At 45.7% G+C, this 20622-nt stretch overlaps 2 protein-coding genes across 2 annotated transcripts in view; one reads left to right on the plus strand and one right to left on the minus strand.

Moving 5' to 3' along the window:
- Positions 1-20622, minus strand: part of LOC147706908 (mechanosensitive cation channel TMEM63A-like) — a 926114-nt gene that overhangs the window by 310057 nt on the left and 595435 nt on the right. The window lies entirely within an intron of this gene.
- Positions 1-20622, plus strand: part of LOC147706909 (epoxide hydrolase 1-like) — a 233461-nt gene that overhangs the window by 62316 nt on the left and 150523 nt on the right. Inside the window, exon 2 of the mRNA XM_086926169.1 lies at positions 20327-20405. The gene's annotated coding sequence lies outside the window, so the exon portion shown is untranslated. The remainder of the gene's footprint in view (positions 1-20326; positions 20406-20622) is intronic.

Consider the following 20622-nt stretch of genomic DNA (forward strand, 5'->3'; position numbering starts at 1 on the left):
CAGCCTTCTTCGGCCCGGCTTGCTTGAATCCTGATGGAGCAGTGAGAAAGGGACTCATGTCTGAGTATACCCTGCCACACCTATAGTGGCCAAAAACGATTTGGAAAAGGGGGTGGTGATGAACAGAGTGTCTGAGTTAAGCAGACCACTCTTACCCAGTCCAAAGATCAGGGCTTGATCCATCACCGTTATTTATCTCACTGCCCCATCCCAGCTCAGAACCTGGCTATATGCAAATCAGTCTGTCCCTGGCCCAGTGCATCATGGGAACAGGGCAGACTAAACTACCAAGCCAATTCTTCACCAGAAAGGAGACAAGCTACCGGGGACCGGTTTCTGGCATTTCAGCCTTCTTCGGCCCGGCTTGCTTGAATCCTGATGGAGCAGTGAGAAAGGGACTCATGTCTGAGTATACCCTGCCACACCTATAGTGGCCAAAAACGATTTGGAAAAGGGGGTGGTGATGAACAGAGTGTCTGAGTTAAGCAGACCACTCTTACCCAGTCCAAAGATCAGGGCTTGATCCATCACCGTTATTTATCTCACTGCCCCATCCCAGCTCAGAACCTGGCTATATGCAAATCAGTCTGTCCCTGGCCCAGTGCATCATGGGAACAGGGCAGACTAAACTACCAAGCCAATTCTTCACCAGAAAGGAGACAAGCTACCGGGGACCGGTTTCTGGCATTTCAGCCTTCTTCGGCCCGGCTTGCTTGAATCCTGATGGAGCAGTGAGAAAGGGACTCATGTCTGAGTATACCCTGCCACACCTATAGTGGCCAAAAACGATTTGGAAAGTTAGTGTCCATGAATGCAAGTACAGCAGATAACTGAACTGCAAATCGAGGGGTTAATGGCCTATAACCTTTCCATGTGTTTATAACAATTAATAATAGCTCCTGTTTATTTACATTATAAGTTTCGATTGTAGATTACTCTTGCCTATTTCCATTCTATTCTGTGTAGTATTTTTGCAAAACATTAAGCTGTAGTATCCATTTGTTGATGCTATTTCAAGCGACTTAAAGACTTAGTGTATTGGATGATATGTTCCTAGTGTTAAGATTTATTTGAGCATCCTGGTCATTGAGTAGACTATGGTGAAGTCTGATTATCATGGTCTTAGGGCATGTATCAATGCGCAGTGAAAATATATGGATTGGTGATAACTCCTGTTTGTGTTCATTCTGTGACATGAGTCTTTTATGAAGCATTCGTTCTTACTCTTAGATAATGCATGTGCGAATTCATGAGTGTTGGAATCATTGTGCTTCAAATCACCTGCGGACTCTAGAGGTGCGTGTTTTTACAAAAAACAAATGAGATCCAGTTTGTCATTTAGTCCATTCGGAATGAGGGTTTGAAGCCTACGAATCCAGAATGTCTCTCTTTGAAGCAGAATTCTTGCGTTGTCCATTCCCAACCTTTGCGGAACCATTTCTATTATTTGGAATCTTAATTGGGCAATGGAATGCCCTGATTCTATCCAATGTTTTGCCAAAGGTGCTGACAAATTTTTGTTACGGATGCGGCTCTTATGCTCCGTCAGCCTTATCTTCAATTTCCTGTCAGTTTTTCCGACGTATAACAGTCCGCACGGGCATTTAATTGAGTATACCACGTGTTCAGAGTTACAATTCGTGGTATGTCTTAGTTGTATCTTTTCTCCTGTACGTGGATGAGACAGAGTATCACCGAGTATGACATTGTTGCAATTTTTGCAATTGTAACATTTTTGGGTGCCTTTGTGAATACCTTTCTCTGCCATGTCATTGCTGGTTGATTTGTTCAGTAGTTCCTTTAGGTTCTGTGATCTCTTATATGCGAATAAAGGCCTGTCATGAAAAAGTGTTTCAAAATCTTTTTCAGCTGTTATAATTTCCCATCTTTTGAGGATGATTCTTTGTATATCCTTAGATGCAGATGAGTATTTCGAGACAAACACCATCCTTTGGCTGTCTACCCTGTTCTTTTTTTGTAGTAGATCTTTCCTGGGCATTTTTTTGATTTTATCCAAGTGTCCCTCTAGCAGTTTATTAGGGTAACCCCTGTCCAGGTATCTTTGCTTTTGTTGCTCTAAACTCTTTGCGCATTTGGTGTCGTTGGAGGAAATTCTCTTGATCCTCATGAATTGAGAAATTGGAAGGTTGTTGATCAGGCTTGCTGGATGGAAGCTCTCGTAAAGTAATGCTGTGTTCCTGTCTGTTTCTTTTTTGAACAACCTAGTCTGAATAGCTCCATCTTTTAATTCAACGAGGACATCTAAGAAAGGTAGTGCAGTGTCACTGACATTGTGCGTGAATTGTATTCGTGGGTTGGCCAGGTTTAAGCTCTTAATGTTTTGAAGCAATTCTGCAGAGGAGCGTTTCCATATAATGAATATGTCGTCTATATAACGCATATAATAGACTATGCCTTCCTGCCATGTAGAGTCATCCAATATGTAGTCCAGTTCGAATTTCGCCATGAAGATATTCGCATAAACACACGCTCCCGGAAATCCCATGGCTGTGCCTGTTAGTTGGATGTAAAAATCATCTTGCCATAAGAAGTAACTGTTCAGAAGACAGAACTCCAGTATTTGCAATATGAAGCATTTCAATTCTTCTGATATCTCTGATCTCAACAGTGCCCACTCCATCGCTTCCAACCCTTGTTTGTGGGGAATGGATGTGTATAATGAAGCTACGTCAATTGAGCATAGTGTCCACTCCTCATTGTCAGTCATTGTGATCTGAGTTAGACTCCTCAGGAAGTCTGACTTGTCCTCTAGATATGTAACCCATTTTTGCATGAATGGTTGCATATGTGCATCAATGAAAACACCCAGATTTTCGAAGATTGAGGAACATCCTGAAACTATGGGCCTGAAGGGAGGATCGTTCAGATTTTTATGAACTTTCGGTAGAAAGTATATTTTAGGTCTTCTCGGGAAAGCTTGCCGTAGGTATCGCTTCGTTGAACTGTCTATCCAGTTTAATTCCTCTGCTTTATCCAGAATATCATCCAGATGTTGGGATATGTTCACTGTGGGATCTTGTTCAAGTTTAGCGTATGTTTCTACGTTGTATCTAAAATCAGATCCCTACTTTTTCCATTTAGGTCATTTCATTTTTACTCGGGTCATTGCAACTCACTCATTCTGTTCTACTAGCGGTAAGTAGTGTATATAACATAGAGATCTTATCATCTAAAATACTCACGCATCAATAGTAATGAGATTCCTTTCTTTTCTTTCTTTTACACACAGACCCCTGACGAAGGGGCTCTCGCCCCGAAATGCATTGGGTGTAGATGAAATGTATTTGTTATTGAGTTGTATGAATTATGTATGCAGACAGCAATTTACATGTTGACAAAGAATTTGTGTTTTAACAAATGAAATTTGAATACGAATGTGATGATATTTTTGTTGATCTCTTGTAAAAATTAAAAGAATGTACTAAAGCTTAACTGAATTGAGTAGTGCGTACTGGTGTCCTGGTTTATCACCAGGCTACATACATTTGACATTTCATAGTTTGCAGGCTACATACCAGTACAGCACACATACCGAACAAACGCTCTAAGCTTCATTCAAACTGAGTGCAGCAGCCCCTCCTATATTCAGTAGCTGAATGGAGGCACAAACTCCACCATCCTGGGAGATGATGACCCTAAGGGAGGGGAGAGGTAAGGAACGCCATCCAAGATGTTACTGGAGCTGAAACTGGACTGAATAGCAGCTATTTTTTGCTCAAAGAACACGGAAAGACTTTCACACCACACCCCCGAGGCCGGGACCATTTGTTGCTCAGCACAGGGAGAAAGAAAGCTATTGACAACCGCAAAAATCTTGCGACTGCTGTTGTTAGCCCTATCAATCTGGCTGGCAAAGTATTCGCCTTTAGCTGTTTTAATGCAGGCATGGTAGATCCTCTGAGCCCCACGCAGAGCTGCCTTAGCCTGGGCACAGTAGGTTTGACGCCAAACATGTTCTAACTTTTTGCAGGCCAGCTTATGTGTGCGCAACTCGGGGGAAAACCAAGGTTTAGAAGGGGTAGCGCGAACTCTACCCTTACTACCACCTTTAGATGAAACAGCCACCCCGCTTCCACCCATTCTTTAAAGGACAGCACTGCCTTGGGAAGCTCCGCGTCAAGCACTGGCCTAGTTTCGCTCAGGGCGGCAGCCAAAGAGCCTATGTTGATTTTCTTGGCACACATGGTTTTAGCAGCCGTAGTAATAGTTTTCTGGGCTGACCACGCAAATCTGATCAGCCAATGATTCGACCACGTGAGGGCTTGAGGGGGTTCCACCCGAAGGGGAAAATTTGAACAGATCCCATCCAGCGTGTGGCCCCCGAGTGCGTGGGCAGAGAAACCCATTGGGAGAGATTTCTCAGTATCATTTGAATTTTAAGGCCAAAGACCGCGAAGTCATTGGTTCCGTGAGGTTCTGTTGGCAGACATCTGTAAAGCACAAATCATCTGACTCCATTTGCATTGAGTAACAGAGAAGGACTTTTGACCCATCTATACCTGGGTATAATAGCCTTAGAAATCCATTGTTTATTCATATTGTGGAAGTAGTTGTTGCGAGGCACAGTACTTTATTTGTCATTTCAGGTGTGCTATGATCCTGCGGGTCAATCTAGTCTATCTCATTGATTACTCCCTTTTCATCTTAACCCAATTCTCCTCTACAGCTCTAAAGTCCCTCCTCTGCTATTTCTAGCACGCCTCATTTAATTCCCATACCTTCCATTGATACTGTCTAACATGAACACAAGAAAGAAAACACTTTCAAGTCACACCTACCCCAGCACCTGAGCTCAGGAAGAATTTTGTGAACTGACTGGGACACCCTCTTCCAAATGCCTGGCATGCAGCCGCATATGATGCAATAGGTTGTTGCAATAGGGATAATCAGTTCGTATTGAGATATCCCAAAAAGAATGTATTTGTTCAGTAATGGCATGCCCAGACATGAACCCTGGCACGCCATCTGACTTCGCTTAGCAGGGAGCCACAGGTCAGTAATGGTGCTGCAAAACTTAGGAAAGGTCTGTTGATTGCTATCCACAGCGAAATTATCCAGAGCTTTGTAACCCACATTTCAGGTACACATCACTGGGTCAGGTATTGAATTCCCTGTCCTTCCCCCGCCTTTGTTCCCAGCTCAGCTCACCTGCCACATAAGTTCAATGCTGACAACAGAAAGATCTCCAGGTGTTTCAGGTGTATTATTTACAGTCATGTTGTGTTTGACTAACGTAATCCAATCGCCTGGGGGTAATAACCTTAGGTAAACTTTACTCTTTTGAAACTTGAAACAATCTTATTTTTCAAATTTGTTTATAATCTACTTTTATGTCTCACTTTTAGCATTATTCAGCAAACCTCGAGGTACTTTCTCCTGATGACATTTCCATCTTGGGCATGAAACAAAGACACTGGATGATCCTCCTAATGTTAAAAACTTTTATATGTGTATGTGTATATATATATATATATATATATATATATATATATATATATATAGTTGCAAAGGTTGCTGCTGTCCCTTCGCTCTCGGGACCGACTCCTGTGTTGGGTTGTGCTGCCGCTGCCTCTCGCCGCACCCGCTCCGCGGGTGCCGCTTCGCGGCTTGGAAACGTGGGAGAACTGTGGCTAAGCGCTGGGCACTTGGAGGCGCTTGAGGAAAACATCACGTCGGCGCTCTAGCAGGGACTCGGAAGTCCAGGAGTCCCTGCTTCCCCAGGTGCGCAAGCGGACGCGCCCACCAACAGACACGCCCCCCGCCTGGCCAGGAAGAAAAAGGCGTGTGCTTCCTTCCCTCACTGGGACCCACCTGGGAGTTGCAAAGGTTGCTGCTGTCCCTTCGCTCTCGGGACCGACTCCTGTGTTGGGTTGTGCTGCCGCTGCCTCTCGCCGCACCCGCTTCGCGGCTTGGAAACGTGGGAGAACTGTGGCTAAGCCCTGGGCACTTGGAGGCGCTTGAGGAAAACATCACGTCGGCGCTCTAGCAGGGACTCGGAAGTCCAGTAGTCCCTGCTTCCCCAGGTGCGCAAGCGGACGCGCCCACCAACAGACACGCCCCCCGCCTGCAACGTGCCTATTTCACGCTCTGCTCGGCGCTCAGCGGGACGCGAGCGGGACGCCGAGCGAAGCCCGAGCAAAGGGCGGGCAGTCTGTGGCAGTCAGGGGCTGTCAAGGCTGGGCTGGGCCACGTCCCTTTCCTTTCCACCAGCAGTGTGTACAGGTGGGTCGTGTGAGGCCCCACAGGATTCCCTACAGCCATGTCAACCCGCTCTGGAAAATTACTCAGGAGTGAGGGCGAAAGGGGAGTTGTTGCCGGGAGCCCTGTGATTGGATCTATGGACCGCTTCATCACCAGGGCGGCGGCTGTCATAGAAAAGGAGATCACTATGTCAGAGCGCCGCCTATCCGAGGTCTACCTCCCTTCTAGACGCTCATCTTTAGGGGCCGCTGCACAGGCGCTGACACCGGCTTGTGAGCGGGTCCAATCTGTCCCCCCTGTTGATGTCCCGGGCGATTCTCTAGACCCCCCCCCAGCTGCTTGAAATGGGGCAAAATATAGACAGGTTGGAACAACTGGCCGCGCTTCTTCCTAGTGGTATCGAGGAAGAGGGTGGCCCCAGTATACCATCTCCACCTGTATCACCTATGCCCCTAAATAAAGTCATCACCCAGCCATTACTGCCAAAACTGCCCACCCCCACTATAGTAATGGGGGGTGCCTTCTGTAACGGAAACTGTCGCAAGTAGGCAGGATAAGAGGGCTAAAAGTAAAAAGGCAGGTTACCTTAAAAAGGGCAGGTTGGTGAGACAGGCCGCGCTTTACCAAAGAATAAGAAAGCCCTTTGATCTAGGTGGGAAACACGTAAAGGGCCTGTTCCCAGAGGACAAAGCCGAGGTAGAGGGGGATGCTGTTGTCTCCCCTAAGGGATCACCTACTAGTGATAACACTGTTAACGTCCCCAAGCCTACCGACCCCGTGACTATTGAAATCATTTTGGAGAGGGTAAATAGTCTCTTGGTGCCCTTACTAACTCAGGTTAAGGGCCTGGGGGCTAGAATAGATAAACTAGAGCAATCAACCCTCGACTGGCTTTACTCACTTAAAACTACATTTAAACAACTAAATAGAGTGAGTGACAACCAGGACATGGGTCCAAAGGGGAGTGAGCCCCCAGTAATTTCCTTACCACCACAGGTAGATCCCAAACTCCCAAAAAGGTCAAATAAGGTTGAAACTAACAGAGTGCAAGCCCCAGCACCTAAAATTCCTTCCCCACCTAAAGCAGGGCCCAAACCCAAGGGTCCGCCAACACACACAGAGGCTGCCAAAACTAAGTCTAAGCCACCTCCACAAATACAGCCCCAGGCAAGCAGTGGTAAAGCGAAAGATACTCAAACACATGGCTCACGAGATAATGCTCAGGGATTAGTAACAGGGAAGGTCACTAAAACTGCTACCCAATCTATAGCCCCAGCTACTACCATAGTGGCCCCTCGAAATCCAATACGCCGGATCCCCCCAGTGAACCTCCCGCCAGACTGTCAACCTTTTGTCGCTGTTCTGGTAAACGTTCCCCCTCTAAAGGAAGGCCAGTTGGAGAACCATCAATCTCTCAAGAATAAGTGCATCCACTGGCTAAAGTCAAATAAGCCAATTCCGATTGGTGTGGATGGGATTATTCTAAGTGTCCGCAGAGTAGGGTGGGTAGGGCAGGGGAAAAAAACTCAGGAGGGGGACTGCATAATAATAAACTTTCAAGACCCCAGAGTAGTGAACTCCATCTGTACTCCCATAAAAAATATGGGGGCACCAGGGGTTAAAGTAGTAGACCTATCCTACTTCTATCCTAGGCAAATTGTTAATTTGCCTTGGGAGAGTCCAAGCACCCCTGATTTTTGCCAAAACTGGGAGACACGTTGGGCTGGGGGACTTGGGGGTACTGGGTTGAACCCTCTGTGGGTGCCAGGGTGCTGCTGACTGGAGGAGGATGACCCCAGGGAAAACACGGACGTAGTGGCAGTTAAAGAAACTGTGAATAGAACAGATCCAATGGTAGCATCACCCTCCCGAACTACCTCTCCCTCAATTGTAAGTGCTAGTGGGATGGTAGCCTCTATGGACACTTCGCTAGACCATTGTCCTTTCCAAGCACCCCCTGTGAGGTCCACAGGCAGTAGTGTTCTTGCGTCCAGTGACACACCAGCTGTGACGGACCTAGTTTTCAAGGTTTTCAGCTGGAATGTCGCAGGGATCGCAAGAAAGCTGGCTCTCCCCGATTGGAATGCCTGGGTTGATGAGCACTCCTTATGCATCTACCAAGAGACCTGGAGCTTGGAGCCGGTACACAGGGTGGTCTTTTCCTCCTACTCTGTTCCTGCGCTAACCTCGGAAACAGGGAGGGGACGCCCCTCGGGCGGTCTACTCATATGGGTAGCAGCCTCCTTAGACTGCAGAATAGAGGAGCTACAGACAGGTTGTCCGGATATCCAAAATATTATCTTAAGAGACCAAAGGGGAAGATTAGTTCTAAATGTCTATAATGGTTACGCCAGAGGGACCAAGGGCGGGAGGAAGTCACCTGTACTATCTCTCCTTGAGACCCTCCTGAACAAAACTCCACACAAGTCATGCACACTGGTCGCGGGTGACATGAACTGTACGTTTGAGCCCTTGGGCTCGGATGTTGCCCTTGACCAGGATGAGGAGGACATTAGGATAAGGATCCCTGTATTAGAGATCCCACCCAATAGGAGGTGGACAGAAATGGCGCTACAGCTATACTCCCTGAGCCTTGAACTAAATCTAAGGGCAGTCAATGGAAGGACAATCTCGGACAGGGGGGTGTGCCCATACTTATAATAGACCAGGACACACCTCTAGGATAGACTATATCTTATTAGATGTTTATCTCTGGAACCATGTGAGGGACATGGTTGTGGTACCGACGATTGAAAGTGACCACAACCCACTTTCCTTAACCATGGACCAGTGGTGGTGCCCTGTAAAAAAGGGTCTTAATAACCCCGTATTAGCTCCCCCTGATGAGTCTGTAGTCTCACTCTGTGGAAGACGCATAAAATGGGCTAAAGTGGTCCTCTCTGAGGAAAGGGTCGGAGAAATCTCAACCCTCTTAAACCAAGCGGTGACAACCCTGGGGTCCCCCTTAGAAGGGGTGGGCAGGGTGAGTGGACTTTTTGTCTCCCTAGTAGAGGCCTTGACAAATGTGTTTACCATCCCTTCTAGTAAGTCAGGAAACAAGCGAAGTAAAAAGCTAGGTGATGGTTGGTACACTCAAACATGTAGGGTACTCAAAACAAGGCTTGTCGAGGCAGTGAAGCACAAATCCCACAGTGACATACAGGAAGCAAGGAAGGCCTACAATAGATCCCTTAAAACCGCCAGGATGGAGTGGGAAGAGAAATTTTGGGAAGACCTACTCCATGCCAGCAAAAGTAGGGATTCAAGGGCCTTTTGGAACCTTGTAGGCTCCCGGAATAGGCCCGAGGCAGCTATGAGACCCTGTAATATCCCCCCGCAAAGTTGGGTAAAACACTTTGGGGCTTTATACCTCCCGGCAGATGGGGAACTAAATGTTAGGGTGAACTCCCCACTAGTATCCGAACCTCATGCCTATGATCTCTTTACTTCTTTAGAGATCGAAAAAGTAATAAGATGGGTAGCCCCCCGCAAGGCAGCTGGTCCAGACTGCCTTCCGGGGGATCTTATGCGGGCATACCCAGTGGAGTGGGGAAGGGTTATTGCAGCTCTCGTTAATGACATCATGATGGGAGGGCCAGTGCCCGATTCCTGGAAGGGGGCGGTAGTGGTCCCGATCTATAAAAAAGGATGTAGAGAAACCCCGGGGAACTACCGCCCAATAAGCCTGATAGACTCCACCCAAAAGATAGCAGGTAAGGCTATACTTGGAAGGATTCCTCATTGGGTGGAGGAAAATAAAATACTATCAGACTTTCAGGCAGGTTTTCGGGCAGGAATGGGGACAATAGAGCAGGTGTTCAGGTTGGCACTTCTGGGGTGGAAGGTGGTGGAGCTAGGCAAGGGCAGTCTGTATCTGGCCTTTATAGACCTGAGGACTGCCTTTGACCTAGTCCCCCGGGAGGAGCTATGGAGGGTGCTTTATGAGCTTGGATTGCCTCCTTACATCTTGTCCCTCCTCATTAGCCTCCACGCCCATACCTTTGCTCAGGTCCGCTGGGGTAAAAACGGAGAGCTAACAGAGAAAATACCAGTGTCTAGGGGTGTGAGGCAGGGATGCGTTTTGGCGCCCACCCTTTTCTCGCTATACGTGAATGGGGTGGTGGAACATCTCCAACAAGAACCAGCCGACGCCCCCTGTCTCGGAGGAGTGCGGATCCCCACCCTGCTTTTTGCGGATGACACGCTCTTGATCTCCAAGACTCCGCAAGGCCTCCAGAAACTGCTAACCCGTTTCCAGGACTTCTGTGTTGCAAAGGGTCTGGTAATCAACGTGGACAAAACTAAGTACCTAGTCCTAAATCCTCCAAGGAAACTGGGCCGCCCTCCTATTCTTAACTCTGTTGCCTTGGAGAAAGTATCCGAATTTGACTATCTCGGAATTCGGATTACAGATAGCATGAACTGGTCACCTCACATTGCTAAGATGGTCCTTAACCACAAGAGAGTAGGAGGAGCCCTCCTGAGGGAATTCCGGGCATCATCCAGGAGGTCGCTTACCCCAGTAATTGATATCTACAAGGCTAAGGTAGTAACATCAGCCTTGTATGGGGCCGAACTGTGGGGACATTGCTGTCTGGATGCCCTGGCAACAGCGGAGAGTAAGCTCCTAAAATCCATTATCGCCATCCCTCTGAGCACCCCAACAGTACCGGTGCTGTTGGATACAGGCTGCAAAAGCATTAAAGATCAAGCCCAGCTTCGCCCTCTCCTGCTATGGACACGAATCTGGAGGGGTGAAGAGCTAAAATCGTATGCTGATGGGTTGGCAGAGATAATGAGCTTGGGTGGTTGGGCAAAAATAAGATGGTTGAGAGACACTAAAAAACTTTTGGAGAAAATCGGACTGGGGGATTGTTGTTCATCACGATCAGCTCCCCCAAAAGAGGTCGTGAAGAGTCTGTACTGGAATTGGGTTGCGGAACAACTAGTTACAAACCCGGACCACTGCAAGTCCACGGCTGCCTTTTTATTAGTAAAAGACGTTGTAGTTTTTGAGCCTTATCTGGACCTAATTACTCTTCCATTTGACCGAGCACTGTATTTTAAATTTAGAGTGGGTTCGCTTCCACTTGGGGCCCTGGTATCAAACTGGAAATCAGGTGCTCACACGTCCCCTTATTGTGCATGTTGTCCCAATAGGATCGAGTCCATCACGCACATCCTATTCGAATGCCCGGACTATGTAAACCCCAGGAACTTTTGGCTTAAACCCCTCTGCCGGAATATGGGTACACGTAGTTACCTAGTAGCCCTGCGTATCCTAATGACGGATACTTCTCCTCCTATTGTATGTGGTATAGCCAAATTTTTAAAACCGTTTTGGTTGATTTGATGCAAGAGACTGTCAGTAGCGGTTTAATTCCTTTTTAGCTAATTTATTCTGGGCACCTCATGCCCTTTTATTTTTTTTTAATGTGCATTTAATATTGCCTTCTTAAATGATGTCTTTTTGTAGTTTTATAAATGGCTGTATTGTGTGTACGCTTATAAGATATCTTGCATATCGAATAAAAGCTTATCAATCAATCTACATGCTCTTGGGACTTCAATTCCCGTAATGCAGCAGTGGAATAAAGGCACTTAGCCAATTAAATGAATTTACACTCAGTTGTGCTGCTTACTTTACAAAAAGGAGAAGAGTACTCTGTGCGCCATTTACATTTCAAACAGCCTTTGAGAAAGAGTTTCTTTAGCCTCGAAACACGTCAGGCATGAATGTTTGCCGGCATGCTGGGGAAAGCTGAAAATAAAGATCCGGATGGAAGCCAAGCTGTTGTGTGCATTTCCTAAGATCTGGGCATTTAGTGAAATATAAATATATATATATATATATATATATAGATATAGATATAGATATAGATATAGATATATATATACATACACACAGAAGGGTGCTCAGTGCTGTCATCCTGTCATTTTTGCTGAAGAGAAGGACCCATGCACATAGAGGCTTTATTTTTGTTAATGGAGCATTGCGTTAGGAAGTAAACTCCTTAATCGTAGGATCCATTTTTGTGATTTTGACAAAAATGATATCCTGACCGTTTCATTCATCTATTATTGCTCCCATTTTATCCGCTCCCTCTGTCACTCTGCCTTCTCTCACCCACCCCCTGTTGAGTTAATTCCCATTTTAAATCTATCAGCTCTTCAAATTAACCATTTGATCCGTTCAGCCACCAGATCTTCTCTTATGTGCCATCCTGCCTGGCGTTCCACTTTAACTCTGGTGTCTCTCTTTATTGCGTCCAACCTGAAGTGGTGCTGTTCTCACTGAAAGACCCACTTCATCCCTAGCTAACTATGGGCCTGCCTCATTACTTCCAGTCTTCTAAAGAACATTACTTTTTATTGGAATGCCCCCTTCCTTAGTACACACAATGATGATAATGATATTTATAAAGCACACAAATACCAAAATGGTGTCTCGGCGCTTTGTACCTCTTCAATCTAGATTCAGGGTGATACAGTCCATGCAAAACGCTCTTCTTACTCCTGTATCCAACGTCACAACCTCTGATCATTACAGTCATCACTCTTTCATTCTTCTTCCACCTTTCTTCTCCCCAAGCTACTGAGAGTTGATGTCTCACAAAGCTCTGTCCTTGGTCCTCTTCACACTCTGCACATCATCCCAGTGCAAAATAATCACTTATTTTTGCTTTTCCGGTCATCTCTGTGCAGAGGATACCTAAATCTCTCTTGTTTTTTACTTTCACGCTTCATCTCCGGACGTAAATCTCAAACTGCCATAACCAACCGCCACTGGTTGGTGGCAGCTCGTGTACGCTGATTCAGCCACAACAGAAATAATCAATTTTCCTGAAGCCTTACCACCTATCTCTCTCCTACTCTATCGTTTTGCAACCCTTGACATTATCACTACAAAATCCTTTGGTAGAAACTTTCAATCGACTTCAACGCTGCAATAAATATAGGATTGTTCACGAATAACACCGACATCCTCTAGATATCAGTTATTGAAAATACGGAAATTCGTCTCATTCATACAAACAGGAGACTGATTTCTTCACTTATCATCCATGGATTTGACTACTGTAAGCCTTTACTGGTAGATCTCTTTTTATGTTTGTTTACTCCATTGGACTAAGCTGTTAATGTCATTACATGGCTCTCTACAGTCATTAAATGGCTCTCTATAATCTTACCAGACTCACTCCAACCTCTTAACTCTTTATCTAGATGGTCGACTGTCCACATAAGATTACTACATGCTATAGGTCTTTAAAAAAAAAAAAAGATTTTAAGCGGATAAACGACTCCTTCCTGAACTACCTCTGGGAAATCCTAAATTGTTACAGGCCTACTTGAACCTAGATTCGGCCCACAAAAGTTTTTTTTAGCAACATCTGAAAATATATGTGCTCCATCCCCATCCGCACCCTTTCAGTTGGGACCACTGATTTTTCGGACAGGCATCGAAGGAGCAGCTCATGCAGCAAGAATTTTCTGAAACAATATCTCCACATTCTGGCTGGCTTTGAAAGCCTGCTAATGTTTGTGAATTATGCATGTATGTACTCTCCTGTTATTGTTCAGCATCAGTTAGCCATCCAGTGTAATTGACTTCTCTTTGTACTCCCCTCAGAACTGACTGCTAATGCGCGCTTATCAAAATGCTTGGTTGTTCCTTGATAAATCAATATAATAAACGACTGACGGGATGGATCAAAGGCAGAGTGAAAGAGGTGTCTAATCTTTAGTTGAGGACAATGAATCCCACATCTAGTATTTGGGAGAGACACATTGTAGCCTCACAAATTCCCTGCACTGGGAAGGTGTACCCTCATACAAAGTGGGGTTCACTGTTAAGACAGACTCTGATCTTCCTACAGGAATACTGTTCTTGAAGTTAAAACGAGGGTTAGGTTATGGTGTGATCTTCGAGGAGCTCTGCAGTATGGGAAGCTTGTTAGTCATGTGCGTTCTTTTAAAACCATCTGGTGAACTTTGCTAAATGTCACCATCTTTCAGTGATCTACATTCTATTATAACATTGGAATGTTGGGAGCTCAATTGAAAATAATGGAATGCTCCTGGCTTTTAATGGCCAGTAGAAGCCCGGAGCTTCAACATTCCAAAGTTGTCGTTCACAGATGTTGCTCTGAACAAGAACCTTACGGAGCCCAAGGGCATTTGGTTACAAAAGTTGGAACAGTTCAAAGTAAGTCTGCTAGTCAGAGATGCCAGATCTCAATCCACTCGGGCTCTGTGAGGTCTTCGTTATATTTGTTCTGCCCTAGAGTAGCGGAATGTTCTAATAGTCTTATAGCCCTCTGTAGTTGGGCTATACTGTCATTAAAGTCCCACTTCTTTGTTAAAGGCTTGAGCCTTTAACAAAAGAGCGGGCCTTTAAGGGCTGATCTAGCCTGCTACTGTGGGCTGTAAGACCATATTAATGCAAGTTTACTGATGCTTAAATTCTGCACACTGCAGTGATGAAAATGCAAAGGGTGTACTACTATTGGTTTTAATTCCAATCAATAGTTTCAATAGCTAAGTGTTCAATACGCTCTGACCTCACTAAATAGACCTAACAAGGCATATGTGTTCACTTTGGCAAGCAAGCCCAAAGCGTAAACCCCCCACCCCCCTCTTTTTTTTTTATAAAGAGTTTTAGCATAAAAGGTGACACATTAAGCTAAATTATAGTTTTCACAGATTCCTTGAGAAAATGCCACCGCTGAAGGAGCCGTATATAAGTCTGGTCCTTGTTGGTCTAAATTGAAGAAAGATACAGATTCACATGAAAACAATCAACGAATCATACATAACCTCTCCCCCCTCCCTGAGCAAATGGGACCAGGAAGCAAGATGATACAGCACTCCTAGCCGCCATAACAGTCAGCAATCCAGCAGGGACGCCAGGTTCGGCACCACTGCAAAACCAGAACTTTCAGTAATCTCCTGGAACATAGCAGGGGTTAGTAAAATCTGCAACAATGAGAATTTGAAGCAGTTCCTGGCATGTGGGGACATAATCTGTCTCCAAGAAACCTGGGCCTTGACCTCCACCCCCCTGGCTGGGTATTACGAGTTCCAAGTACCAGCAACGAAAAGGAACCTTTTCGGCCTCTCAGCCGGCGACTATCAATATTCATAAAACACGAGTGAGCACTCTGCTTCCCCCATCAACGTGAACACGGTCGGTCTACAAGCGCTACAGATAAGGGGTCCGAGCCTCACTAGCCACCCAATACATCTGCTTGTATTAAACTGCTACATTAACCCCGCACATACCCTTATGAAAAACCACCTGGAGGCACTGGCATCTAACCTGGAGGACTTGTTAACCAAATACAATACACATCAGGTCATCTTAGCAGGGGACTTCAACTTAAAAGACCTAGATAACCTGGCAACCCTTCCCCGAGGCTCAGGAAGGGCGGCTCCCCTGCGCGACCTCCTCCGCAGCTACAAACTGACATCAACTCATACGCAGAAAACACTATGCTCAAGCACATGGCAGCCACAACCCACTTTCCGGAACCTGTCCAGAATTGACTACATCTTGATAAGTGGAATACTGGCGGATAGAATGATTGACTTTGAAGTCGTGAACCAACAACGCAGCGATCACAGGCCATTAAAAGCATCATTCCAGCTGGTCATATCGGCCGCCACCCTCTACCACACCATCGGGGAGTCAAGCGGGGAGGAGACGCACACTGCCCTGCGGAGAATCAAGTGGACAGACAAGACAGAGGGAAAACTTCAATCATGGCTGTGTCAGACACAGCAAGGGAGTCTGCTCGCACTTGGTCCCGCCACAACAGGATGGGTGCAAATCATCGAGGACCTACAAAATAAACTTGGCAATCCTAAATCACAAAATCCAACAACAAAAGTGGACTTCAAGAATCGGAAAACTTGCCCCCAGGATATCCGGGAACTTAAACGACTCCTGCGCAAGGTCGCCGCCTTCACAACTACATCAACCTGGACAAACACCAGACAGGTCATCAATACCATCAAGCGGATGAGGAACGATGGCGCGCCGGGGCCCAATGGGATTCCAGCGCCTGTCTTTAAACAGGCATCAGAGTTCTGGGCGACCCTTTTTACTCCACTCTTTAATTACACCTACCAGACCACAATAATCCCCGACTCTTGGAGGGGCTCCATACCGTTTCCCATTTTCAAAAAAAGCGACCGCTCCGAGCCTTCGAATTACAGGCTCATTGCCTTGCTCGACTTGGAGGCCAAGGCATATGCACACCTATTACTCAGAGATCTGTAAAATGGGCCGAAGAGGAAAAAATAATACCAACATATCAGACTGGTTTCAGGGCCAAGGCCTCTACAATGGACAACGTCCTGGTGCTAGCACATCTTTCAGCCAAGGCAACCCAGAAGAACCATCCCCCACTATTCTGCTGCTTTGTGGACTACAGTACAGCATTTGACAAAGTGGACAGAAAACGCCTTTGGTGGACGTTAGAAAAATGGGGGATAACACCGAAACTTTGAAGGCTATAATGGCACTTTATGATGCCACCTGGGTGCGGGTTAAAACAAGTACACACACTGTCACTCCCAAAATATCTACAGCAAACGGGCTGAAGCAAGGGTGCGTGCTGGCCCCCCTCCTATTTAATCTATACACTGTGGATTTGGGAGAGGCCCTAAAAGGTGCCAGTTTAGTAGCACCCAGACTAGGAAGCATAAGGCTACCACTTTTACAGTACGCCGACGATACAGCCATCATGGATCATACGAGGATAGGCTTACAAAAAGCTCTAACGGCCCTAAACAGTTTCAACATTGCCAACAGCCTGACGGTCAACAAAGGGAAAACCAAGGTCATCATCTTCGGACCGTTCCGTAATAAACGGCACGCACAGTGGCAGTTGGGGAACGCTCAAATACACTCTGTGGCCTCTTACAATTACCTGGGGGTTTGGTTTTCGGAACGGGCCAAAGCAAATGTCCACCTCAATCATCTGGCCTCAAAAGCCAATAAGGTAATACACCTGCTAAGACAACTAAACCGGAACCTGATCAGTCCCTCCGCTAGCCCAATTTTGATAGCTTTAAGAGCAAAACTTCTGCCCGCAATCTCTTACGGGCACTTGGCATTTCCAGGGAAGTTGGACGCACTTCTCACCTCTGCCCAAATTAAGGCGTATAAGTCGGTGTTACATATCCCATGGTCTGCAAGGAGAACCAGGCTGAGACTGGAGTTTGGCCTAGCAAGGCCAGACGTGATCGGCCAGGGGGAGCTCATCAAACTGTACCTAAGGACATTAAAGGCCTCGGCTAATTCCCTAAAATACCATCTGAGACCCATCTTTGAAGACCCAGCATCGACATGGCACATTAGGCTGGGTAAAGCAACTAAAGCCCTTTAGTTAGTAGAGGAAAATCTATCGCGGCAGGACATCCCGCTGAATTTTTGGAAGAGAGCCATTAACAAACAAGTGAATGAAATCTCCTTTGAACTTGATCATAGATCCATTCGTCGAAGCTCTAATCTGGAACCCCTAAACAACTCCTATACGGTGGGCAAAGCACAACCATATCTAAGCGAGGCCATCACAACATATGCCCGAAGTAAAATTCTATCCATGAGGCTGATCACGCTCGGGATAGCTGATTTCAACCCCGCTTGGGCCCAAAATGGGGTCTCCACATCCTGCAGGCTTTGTACGTACAAAAGGGAATCCTGGCTGCACCTTCTTTGCTGCTGTCCTCATTTCAAGAGCGAACGTCGGCGACTGCTGCGCCCGATCTGCCTTAATCAGAGCATAACAACATGCTCAGAAGCATCAGCCCTGTGCTTGTCAACCACTAACACCATGTTCCTAGCGAGATCAGCGAAATTTGTCCACCAAATTAGTTTAGCACTGAAAACTCATAAGGAGAGTATCTCTTCATCTAGGATACTCACCACAACAAGAACTGACATGAGCTGAACTGAACCAGACCCGTTGTTCCACCGAAAAAGCCACCTGCTCGCCCTCGTAACCAATAATGCAAAGACTTATCCGACCCAGCACAAATGCTGGGAACTCCTAATCAATGGGACTTAGACTGTGGGAGTTGCATTCCTCTCTACCCATATTGTTCTCTCCTTATATACCATTATCCTAATCCGCATAGGAACACTCCTCTACTCTTTTTTTCTTTTAAACATGAAAGAAAGTTTTTTTTTTTGAATAGTATTACTGATCTTTGTACTTTCTCTTTTAATGTAAAGATTTTAATTAATTGTACAGTTAATAAAAAAAACCTATAAACCTACAGATTCACATGTGAAAGATAACGTTCCAGTTGGATGCTCAACCTTCAGGAGTCCTGACATGAATTGTCAATGCATCCTGCCAAAGCACAGTGGATTATTACTATTTACATGCTTCCATAAAAATGAGACTGCCCAGTTGATAACTGGATTATTTACTAGGGTGCAATTCCATGGTTGACTTTGAGTAATAAACTGAATATTATACACCAATCGTTTTTTAAGATTTATGTTTGTATTTTAGAAATTTGGAATGCCTCTGTCCATGTATTAGGGCTCGCCTGCAACAGAGCATACATACTCTGTTACTTGTGAAACATTTTGTGAGCTTAGAATCCCGCCCATTGCTTATCATTTTTTGGCTTCATCATCACTCATTTGCTTGCAGCGTGTGTGAACGTCACTTCCTCTGTTTGTGCTTGAACCTCCCCTGGAACACGCCCCAGTAGTTTTGTCCTTCTGCTGCTTGCATCCTGGAAGCTACTTTTGTTTATTTTTGTTGAAGCACGCCATGAGTGCATTTGTTTGTAAGCTGTCTCCCTCATGTGGTTCATCTCCCTTGTCCTTGCGCTCCGGTCTGTATCGCGCTCTTTTACCTGTGTACTTTTGTCCCCCAACCCCCCTTGTCGCTCTCACCTGTGTGCCTCTGGCCCCAACCCATGTACTTCCGGGGTCAACAAATAGCACTTGTTCACCTGTGCTTGCTTCTGTTTCCCCCGCTGTCCGCCATATTGCTCCCTTCCCCCACCATGCTACAGCCCTCCCTGACCAGCTACTGGGCACCATTAACATGTTGCTTTCTCCTGCCCTTGTGCCTCTGTGCCACCACCTCCCTTGTTGATCTCGTTCGTCAGCATGTACTTCTGTGCCACCCTGTCCTTGCAAATGGTGATTTGCATTGGTTCATAACAAAAAGTGGTACACCACAGCTTAATTCATTGCCTTGTGTTATTTTCTGTAAGGGAGGCGTTCTTTAGGTGGTGCATGGGCGTTTCCATGTATCATCCATGGATTTTGACGCAAATCCATATGTACTAAGACTTGTAGACATGGATTTATGCCAAAATCCTGCGCCAGCTGCGGCTGGCGTAACATGGAGAAATATCTTTAATTCCCTTTATGGGTTGCATTTTGCAGCACACATTCATAGAGGGAATGGTGTTAAAGCATAGTTTTTGTGCAAGGAGCCACTCCATCCTGCACAAAAACTATGCAGACCACAACGCAGGCACCCTTGTTTGTGCAGCCTGTGTTGGCACTCGTCTGCACAAACTGCCTCAGTGCATGGAGAGGCCAGAATTGCACCATTCAGTTCTGCTCTCTCTGGTTCACTTAACGCAGCGACTTTGCTTGCTGCCCTGCATTGTGTGAACTCTTAGAAAACCTAGGCCGGAGTCATTCATATAAAGAGTAGAATCAATCCAGTGTAGTAGTAACACTTTTTTTAACGTATTTATTTATTGCCTTTGTTTTTTTGCATCCTATGTATGTGCATCATTTACAACATTGAAGTTTAGTAGTAACACTACAAAATTTTTCTGATGGTATCTTTTTATGATGCCTTTCTAGGCAGTAAATGTCCAACTAGCATTAGAACAGTTGCCAGAACAAACACATTTCTTTATCACATGTTCAATAAAAGATCAAACCAAGCCCACGTGATTTGGTTACAAAGGTTGGAGCTGTTCAAAGTAGGTCCACCAGGCAGAGACTCCAAATCATTTTATCACTGTTCAACCTCCAGTATTTAGATAAAATTCCCATGCTTGACAAATGTTAAGTTTGTGATAACACTATTGATCTGTCCACCCTTTTTTTCAGAGTCTGGGACCGAGTGGAGCCAGTCTTGAGCTGAGAAGAGGCGGCAGCGGGCTGTTTTTGTAGATCTCTTCTAGCCAGGGTAAGTCTTGTGGTGAGCATGGCTTGTGTGTAGTCTGATTTACATTGTATAATCATCTTGCGCGACCTCTTCTTGTTTAGGAACATCATCGGTTCATTGAGGATTTTGAGTACTTCATTCACAATACTTCGTTCTATGGAAATTCAAGTGTAAGATGAGAGTAAACCATACTTACTCACAGAATAATCTTTGTGTCTTGAACTTGCAATGTTAAAAT

This window comes from Lissotriton vulgaris, chromosome 6, assembly GCF_964263255.1.
Source record: "Lissotriton vulgaris chromosome 6, aLisVul1.2, whole genome shotgun sequence".
Lineage (NCBI taxonomy): Eukaryota > Metazoa > Chordata > Amphibia > Caudata > Salamandridae > Lissotriton > Lissotriton vulgaris.